Source organism: Dasypus novemcinctus, chromosome 13, assembly GCF_030445035.2.
Source record: "Dasypus novemcinctus isolate mDasNov1 chromosome 13, mDasNov1.1.hap2, whole genome shotgun sequence".
Taxonomy (NCBI): Eukaryota; Metazoa; Chordata; class Mammalia; order Cingulata; family Dasypodidae; genus Dasypus; species Dasypus novemcinctus.
Genome location: NC_080685.1, coordinates 38,310,229 through 38,317,718, shown reverse-complemented (window position 1 = coordinate 38,317,718; position 7,490 = coordinate 38,310,229).

The window sequence follows — 7,490 nt, the reverse complement described above, 5'->3', positions numbered from 1 at the left end:
CCAGCTGGGCCAGCTTGCCTTCACCAGGAGACCCCAGGAACTGCACCCGGGACCCCCCATATGGTAGATGGGAGCCCATTCGCTTGAGCCAACACTACTTCCCGTGTTTATGCAGTTTTTAAAACACTTTAATTTTAAGAACTATTTTTTTTAAACTGGTATACATTTTTTTTTTTCTTTTTCACCCCTCTCCCACTGTTCTTGATTTATTTGGTTTGTTGGCTTGTTTAATGACTTACTGGAACTAATTCTGTGGAGCCTGTCTTCCCCACAGTGAACAAGTGCTGATATCTCTGCTCAGCTTTTTTCTTCCTGATTAAAAAAATTTTTTTGAAGTATATCATTCATACATGAACATACATGAATAAAAAGTGTATAGTGGGAAATGGACTTTGGCCCAGTGGTTAGGGCATCCGTCTACCACATGGGAGGTCCGCGGTTCAAACCCTGGGCCTCCTTGACCCGTGTGGAGCTGGCCCATGCGCAGTGCTGATGCGCGCAAGGAGTGCCGTGCCACACAGGGGTGTCCCCCGCATAGGGGTGTCCCCCGCGTAGGGGAGCCCCACGCGCAAGGAGTGCACCCATAAGGAGAGCCGCCCAGCGCGAAGGAGGGAGCAGCCTGCCGAGGAATGGCGCCGCCCACACTTCCCGTGCCGCTGACGACAACAGAAGCGGACAAAGAAACAAGACGCAGCAAAAAGACACAGAAAACAGACAACTGGGGGAGGGGAGGGGAATTAAATAAATAAATAAAAATAAATAAATCTTTAAAAAAAAAAAGTGTATAGTAAAAGTTGTGAACTTACAAAAAAAACATGCATATCATCTTACAGGGCTCCCATATATCACCCTACCACCAACATCTTGCATTGCTGTGAGACATTTGTAACAAACTATGACAAAGCATACTAACAACACCATATCTTACATTTGGTGTATTTTCCCCCAACCCACCCAATTATTAACACCCTGTAATATATATATATATATACATATATACATATATATAAAAGATCTATTTTTTATTTCTTTCTCTCCCCACCCTGATCCCCTGTTTTTGCTCTGTGTCCATTCTCTGTATGTTCTTCTGTGTCTATTTGTATTCTCACTACATTAGGCCGCTCTGGGAAACAATCCTGGGACCTTCCAGAATGGGAGAGAGGTGATTAGTCTCTTGTGCCACCTCAGCTCCCAGTTCTGCTGCGTCTTCTTGTTTTCTCTCCTCTGTGTCTTTTGTTGCACCACTTGCTACACCAGCTCTCTGCATCTGCCGGCATTCTTGTGCTGGGCAGCTTTTCCCACGCAGGGTGGCATTCCCACGCAGGGTGGCATTCCCATGCAGGGCGGCACTCCTGCATGGGGTGACATTCCCACCTGGGTCGGCACTCTGCATGGGCCAGCTCGCCGCGTAGGCCAACTTACCCTCACCAGGAGGCCCTGGGCATTGAACCCTGGACCTCCTATATGGTAGATGGGCGCCCAATTGGTTGAGCCTCATCCATTTCTCATATTATGTATTTATTATAGTTCATGACAGAATGTTCTCATTTGTCCTGTTAACCACAGTCCATCATCCACCATGGGGTTCACTGTCTTATATGGCCCCATGCCTTGTGCAATCCATTCAAAGTGTACATTCAGTGGCTCTCATTTTCATCACAGAGTTGCACTGTCATCACCTCAGTCAATTTTAGAATGTTTTCATTACCCCAAAAGGAAAAGTCCCATACTCCTTATACCCCTCTATTTTTGTCCCTTAGAATTGATATAATATCTTCTTTGCCACTGCTGCAAAAATGTTGCTGTTAACTCTAATTCACAAGTTACATTATTTATTTTTGAAGATTTATTTATTTATTTCTCCCCACTCCTTCATTGTTTGTACTAATTGTGTCCATTTGTCTTATTTCTTTTTAAGATTTATTTATCCATTTATTCCCCCCACCCCACCCCATTGGCTGTTCTCTCTGTCCATTCACTGTGTGTTCTTCTATGTCTGCTTGTCTTCTCTTTAGGTGGCACCAGGAACCGATCCTGGGACCTTCCAGAGTGGGAGAGAGGTGTTTAATCTCTTGTGCCACCTTAGCTCCCTGGTCTGCAGTGTCTCTTATTGTCTCTCCTCTGTGTCTCTTTTTGTTGCATCATCTTGCTGTGCCAGCTCTCTGCTTGGACCAGCTTGCTGCGTGGGCCAGCACTCTTGCGCGGGCCGGCTCGCCATGTGGGACAACTCTCCCCTTGGGCCAGCTCTCCACTCAGGCCAGCTTGCCACGTGGGCCAGCTTGCCTTCACCAAGAGGCCCCAGGAATCCAGCGGGAATGGTAGGTGGAGCCCAATCGCTTGAGCCACATCCACTTCCCTTCCTTGCTTCTTTAGGAGGCACTGGGAACTGAACCCTGACCCTCCAGTGTGGGAGGGAGGTGCTTAATTGCCTGGGCCACCTCTGTTCCCTGCTCTGTTGTATCTCTCATTATGCTTTTCTTCTTGTGTCTCTTGCTGTGTCATCTTGTTGCATCAGCTTGCCACACCTGCCCATTGCGTCAGCTCACTGTCTTTCTCTCCCTCCTTAGGAGACACCAGGAACCTCTGCTCCCAGCTTTGTTGTGTCTCTCACTATGTTTCTTTTCTTGTGTCTCTTGTTGTGTTATCTTGTTGCCTGTCATGCCAGTTTGCTGTCTTCTTTAGGAGGTACTGAGAACCAAACCATGGACCTCCCATGTGGTAAGTGGGAGCCCAATTGCTTGAGCCACATCCACTTTTCTAGTTTTAATTTAAAATGTGGCTTAAAAATTCTTATTTTTGGAGAAGTACTGAAATACTTTACTCAAACCCCATTTCTCAGAGAGGATCTGGCATAGATTAACAAACACAAGAGATCAATAAGTGATTCCTGGAAATAGGATGGTTTTGTACTGCAAAAGAGGTCATAGTCCTTAATCTCCAGATCGAACTTCTCATCTGTGCCCACTCCTTCCCTCCCTATTCTCCCTCCTGTCTGACACAACAGGGCACATTCAGGTGAGTTTAGGTTGGCTGAGGCTCTCCTTGATGCCATGCTATCTGGCAGCAGGAACTAGGAAGCAGGTGGTATGTTCAACAATTCCAAAGAAATTAGTGTTATCTAGTGTGTGTGCAATGCTTTTTAGTTTACAAGGTGCTACACAAAAAACAACCTATTTGATCCTCGTAATAGCTCTGTGAGATAATGAATAGCTTCCCTTTATGCTGGGAGGAAATGGAGCTTCCCCAAGGGGATGGCAAAGATTTGCTTCACTAACCACCAAGCTCCACTGTCTTGGTCCACTTCTGGCTTCCAGCCTTTTGTATTGGGTGTTGGTCTTTGCCTGCGTGTCTGCTCAGAACACCCGCGTGGATCTGTCTTCCCTTGCTTATTAGCCCAGGAATGGGGGCTTTCGCACTGTCCGTCTAGCTTCTGATTCTGGGTCTAGGCCCTTTGCCGGTGGCTGCAGGCTCTGCTATGCTGTGCAGATGGGGTGGGTTTTAAGGATCTTTGGTTGAAAAGAGTCTTGTCCTACTTGGAGGAAAAGCTGAAAATAAATCTCCCAAGTTCAGCATGGTTTGGGAAACAGTAGCAAGCATTCCTGGGTAGCACTGTTGAATCCTTGTACTCCCTGTGGGTATGGATCACGCTTGCATTTCCTCCTCTCTCTTTGGTTTTCATCAAACCCCTATGAAACAGATGTGATTATCTCTATTTCTCTAATGATGCCTAGAGAAATTAAGTGACCGGTCTGAGCTGAAACAATCAGACGAAGCAGGTAACTATATTTTTCTCAATGTTCCTCTTTCCAGTCCAACCAACCACTAGGTGAAATGGCTAAAATTAGAGGTGCAATAAAACTTTCAAGGAGATTCTTGTTCTAGGGGAAATGGGGTAGGATCTGTTTCTTGAATTTCGGGGCACACACTGTAATTTAGTAAGACAAGTCAGCTTTCCCATTTATTGTCACGGATAGATAAATCAATAATACTGGGGTGATATTGAAAGCACACTTGGTAATAAAAATATTTAACTCAAGTTTATATGCATGTTTTAATGATGAAATTTAACCTATTTTTTATCCACAATTCAAAAACTCAAAAAGCTCTGATATCGCAGAATTTATAAAACAAAACAAAACTTGCTTTATGGCAAAACCGTAAGTAAATTGTGGCTACTTTTTGGAGCAGGGGTGGGGGCTGAGGGTAGATGCTGAATATTGTGATTGGAATGGAGGAATTACTGGGTGGCTGGTCATGTCCTGTTTCTTGATGTGAGTGCTGGCTAAGAGGATGTCAAAATACATTGATTTTCTGTAACCCACATATAGAAAAGTGTCCTTTTGATTTGTGTTCTTATTTTTATGTAAATTATATGTAATAAAAGGTTAAAAAATCCTGACCCTACTTAAACTCCATTGGCAACCATACCCGCTCTGAACTGACATGGAGCTGTTTGCAGGCTTTATTTTTTATCAGATGTTTTATTGTAATGCCAGGGATGTTTTTGATGATGAGGACCTAGATCCTGCTGGGGATGCTAGAAATATATGATATGTTCAGCATACTTCTTTGGAAAAGCCTTACCTTTTCAAATTCTAAAACTCAGCTGATGCTAAGAGTTTTGGATAAGGAATTTTGGACTTGAATTATGATCCCAATTTTACCTCTGAGAAAACTGAGCTATCTCAAAGGCGCAGTGTCGTCCCTCCAGGTCTTTTGGGCAGAGCAGGGATGATGACCTGGGTAGGTCAGGCTAATGGTGAAGGTGAGGCCTGTCTACCCTGCCCTTCTTCACTGGTCTAACCGTCCTGGAGACCAAGGTGCCTGTGGCTTAGGACAGGTCATGTGACGCTCCACCTCCTAGTCTCCCCACCCCCATCGACTGCCAGGAGGAGTGTTGTCTAAGTGCACCGAAGTGGCACAGGGTTCCAATGGCCTGGTCAGCAGGTGTGGGTGTCTCCAGGGAATTTTTCATTTCTCATACTAGAGAATTGAATTATTACTAATGGAGGAGATATTTAGGACAAAAGAGTACAAAATTGATTTTTGTAATCAAAAAGATCCCAAGTGGCAAAATCAGTCTTTGGATGAAGAGAATTAACTTTCCGTGCAGGTAGTCTTGCAGAGCTCAGATTCGTTCATTTAATAATCTTACACTGAGATACTTCCACAGGCCAGGTCATGTGATAGAGTCTGGGAGGCAGCGGGAAGGTGGGAGGACAGAGGGGATAGCACCAAAGTCTGATGGCTTCAAGATCAGGGATTGGCAAACCATGGCCAACAGCCTGATCAAGCTAAGAATGGTTTCATATTTTTCAAGAATGTGAAAAATGAGAAAGCAAGCAAATATAGAAAGAAACCCAAAGAAGAATATGCAACAGAGACTATGTAGTCATAAAATCTAAAATATTTACTCTCTGGCCCTTATTAAAGAAAAGGATTGCTGTCCAAGATGAGCTATTTAATGGAGGAAAAAGACACCTAAGGAAATAATAAGCTGTAAACTATATAAAGAAAAGGGATAACAAATTGACCAATGGAAAGAGAAACCAAGTTTTATGTTAGAGAATGTTTGAAAATGACTATTGCTCCTAAATTATTTTCTAGGTTTAATGCAACACTGATCAAAATGCCACAAAGTTGTCACAGTTCAACATCATTAATAATCAAAGAAATGCAAATTAAAAGTTTTTTTGGCATTGCAAATTGACAAAAAATGATAAAGTGAAGTTTCTAGAAGTAGAGTTACTTAGCTCACCATTCCAATCTCCTTCTCTCCTTGCTTTTTTCCTAATGCCAGTAGTAAAATATTCAAATTCCCAACCTTCCTTGCAACTAAGGATGGCCATGTAACAAGTTCTAGTGAGCAGAAAGCTATCTGCTCTTTGCCTTTCACTCTTTCTCCTTATTGCTCCCTGACAACAGATGTGCTGCCTGGAGGAACAGTAGCCATCCTGCCATCACTGAAGCAGGAAGATCAAAGAAGCCAAGTACCTTCTTGACATAGCTGTGTCCACACCTGTCTTTGACTGCCTACTCCTGGAGTTTTTGCTTAATGATGAATAATTCCCTCATCTATTTAAGCTGCTGTGAAAGGATTTCCCCGTATTTGCAGCTAAATATTATCCTCATTGATACATTAGCTCTGGTCAGGGTTCAGAAAATGTACTCTTTTATTAACTACTGACGGAAATACAAATTATTAATGGTATAAGTTATAAGGAAGACAATATATATGTTTCAAAAATACCATATTACCAAGAAATGTCACTTATAGGAATTTATGTTGAGGAAATAATAGAGATGTAGACAAAGATAGACATTCAAAAATGTTGGGAGCGGATTTGGCTCACCTGATAGAGCATCCGCTTACCACATAGAAGGTCCAGAGTTCAAACCTAGGGCCTCCTGACCTGTGTGGTGAGCTGGTCCACATGCAATGCTGAAGCATGCAAGGAGTGTGTGGTACAGGGGTGTTCCCTGCATAGGGGAGCCCCATGCACAAGGAGTGCGCCCCATAAGGAGAGCTACCCGACAGGAAAAAAAGTACAGCCTGCCCAGGAATGGCACCACACACATGGAGAGCTGATGCAGCAAGATGATTCAACAAAAAGAGACACAGATTCCTAGTGTTGCTGACAAGAATACAAAGTGGACACAGAAGAACACACAGCAAATGGACACAGAGAGCAGACAACGGAAGGCGAGGCGGAATAAAAAGTTCTTAAAAAAGAAAGGGGGAAACGGACTTGGCCCAGTGGTTAGGGTGTCAGTCTACCACATGGGAGGTCCGCGGTTCAAACCCCGGGCCTCCTTGACCCGTGTGGAGCTGGCCCATGTGCAGTGCTGATGCACGCAAGGAGTGCCCTGCCAAGCAGGGGTGTCCCCCGTGTAGGGGAGCCCCATGCGCAAGGAGTGCGCCCCTAAGGAGAGCCGCCCAGCGCGAAAGAAAGTGCAGCCTGCCCAGGAATGGCGCTGCCCACATTTCCCGTGCCGCTGACAACAACTGGAAGCGGACAAAGAAACAAGACGCAGCAAATAGACACAGAGAACAGACAACCGGGGGAGGGGGGGAATTGAATAAACAAATAAATCTTAAAAAAAAAAAAAAGAAAAAGAAAGGAATGTTTACTGAGCGGATGTGGCTCAAGCAGTTGAGTTCCTGCCTCCCACATGGGAGGTCCTGGGTTTGGTTCCCATGCCTTCTGAGAAAACAATAAAACCAAACAACAAGCAAAATAAATGGAAAAACCAACTCAGGGAAGCCAATGTGGCTCAGTGATTGAGAACTGGCTTCCCATATATAAGGTCCTGGGTAAAAAAAAAGAATGTTTAGTGTAGTGTTAATTATACTGAAAAATTGGAAATAGCTTAATTGTTCAACAATAGGAGGCAGTTAACAAAATACCAAAAGTTTATGGAAATGCATATTTGGGGATTAAACTTATTTTCAAAGGTAATGCTTAACATTTTTGTGAAAGTCAATAAAC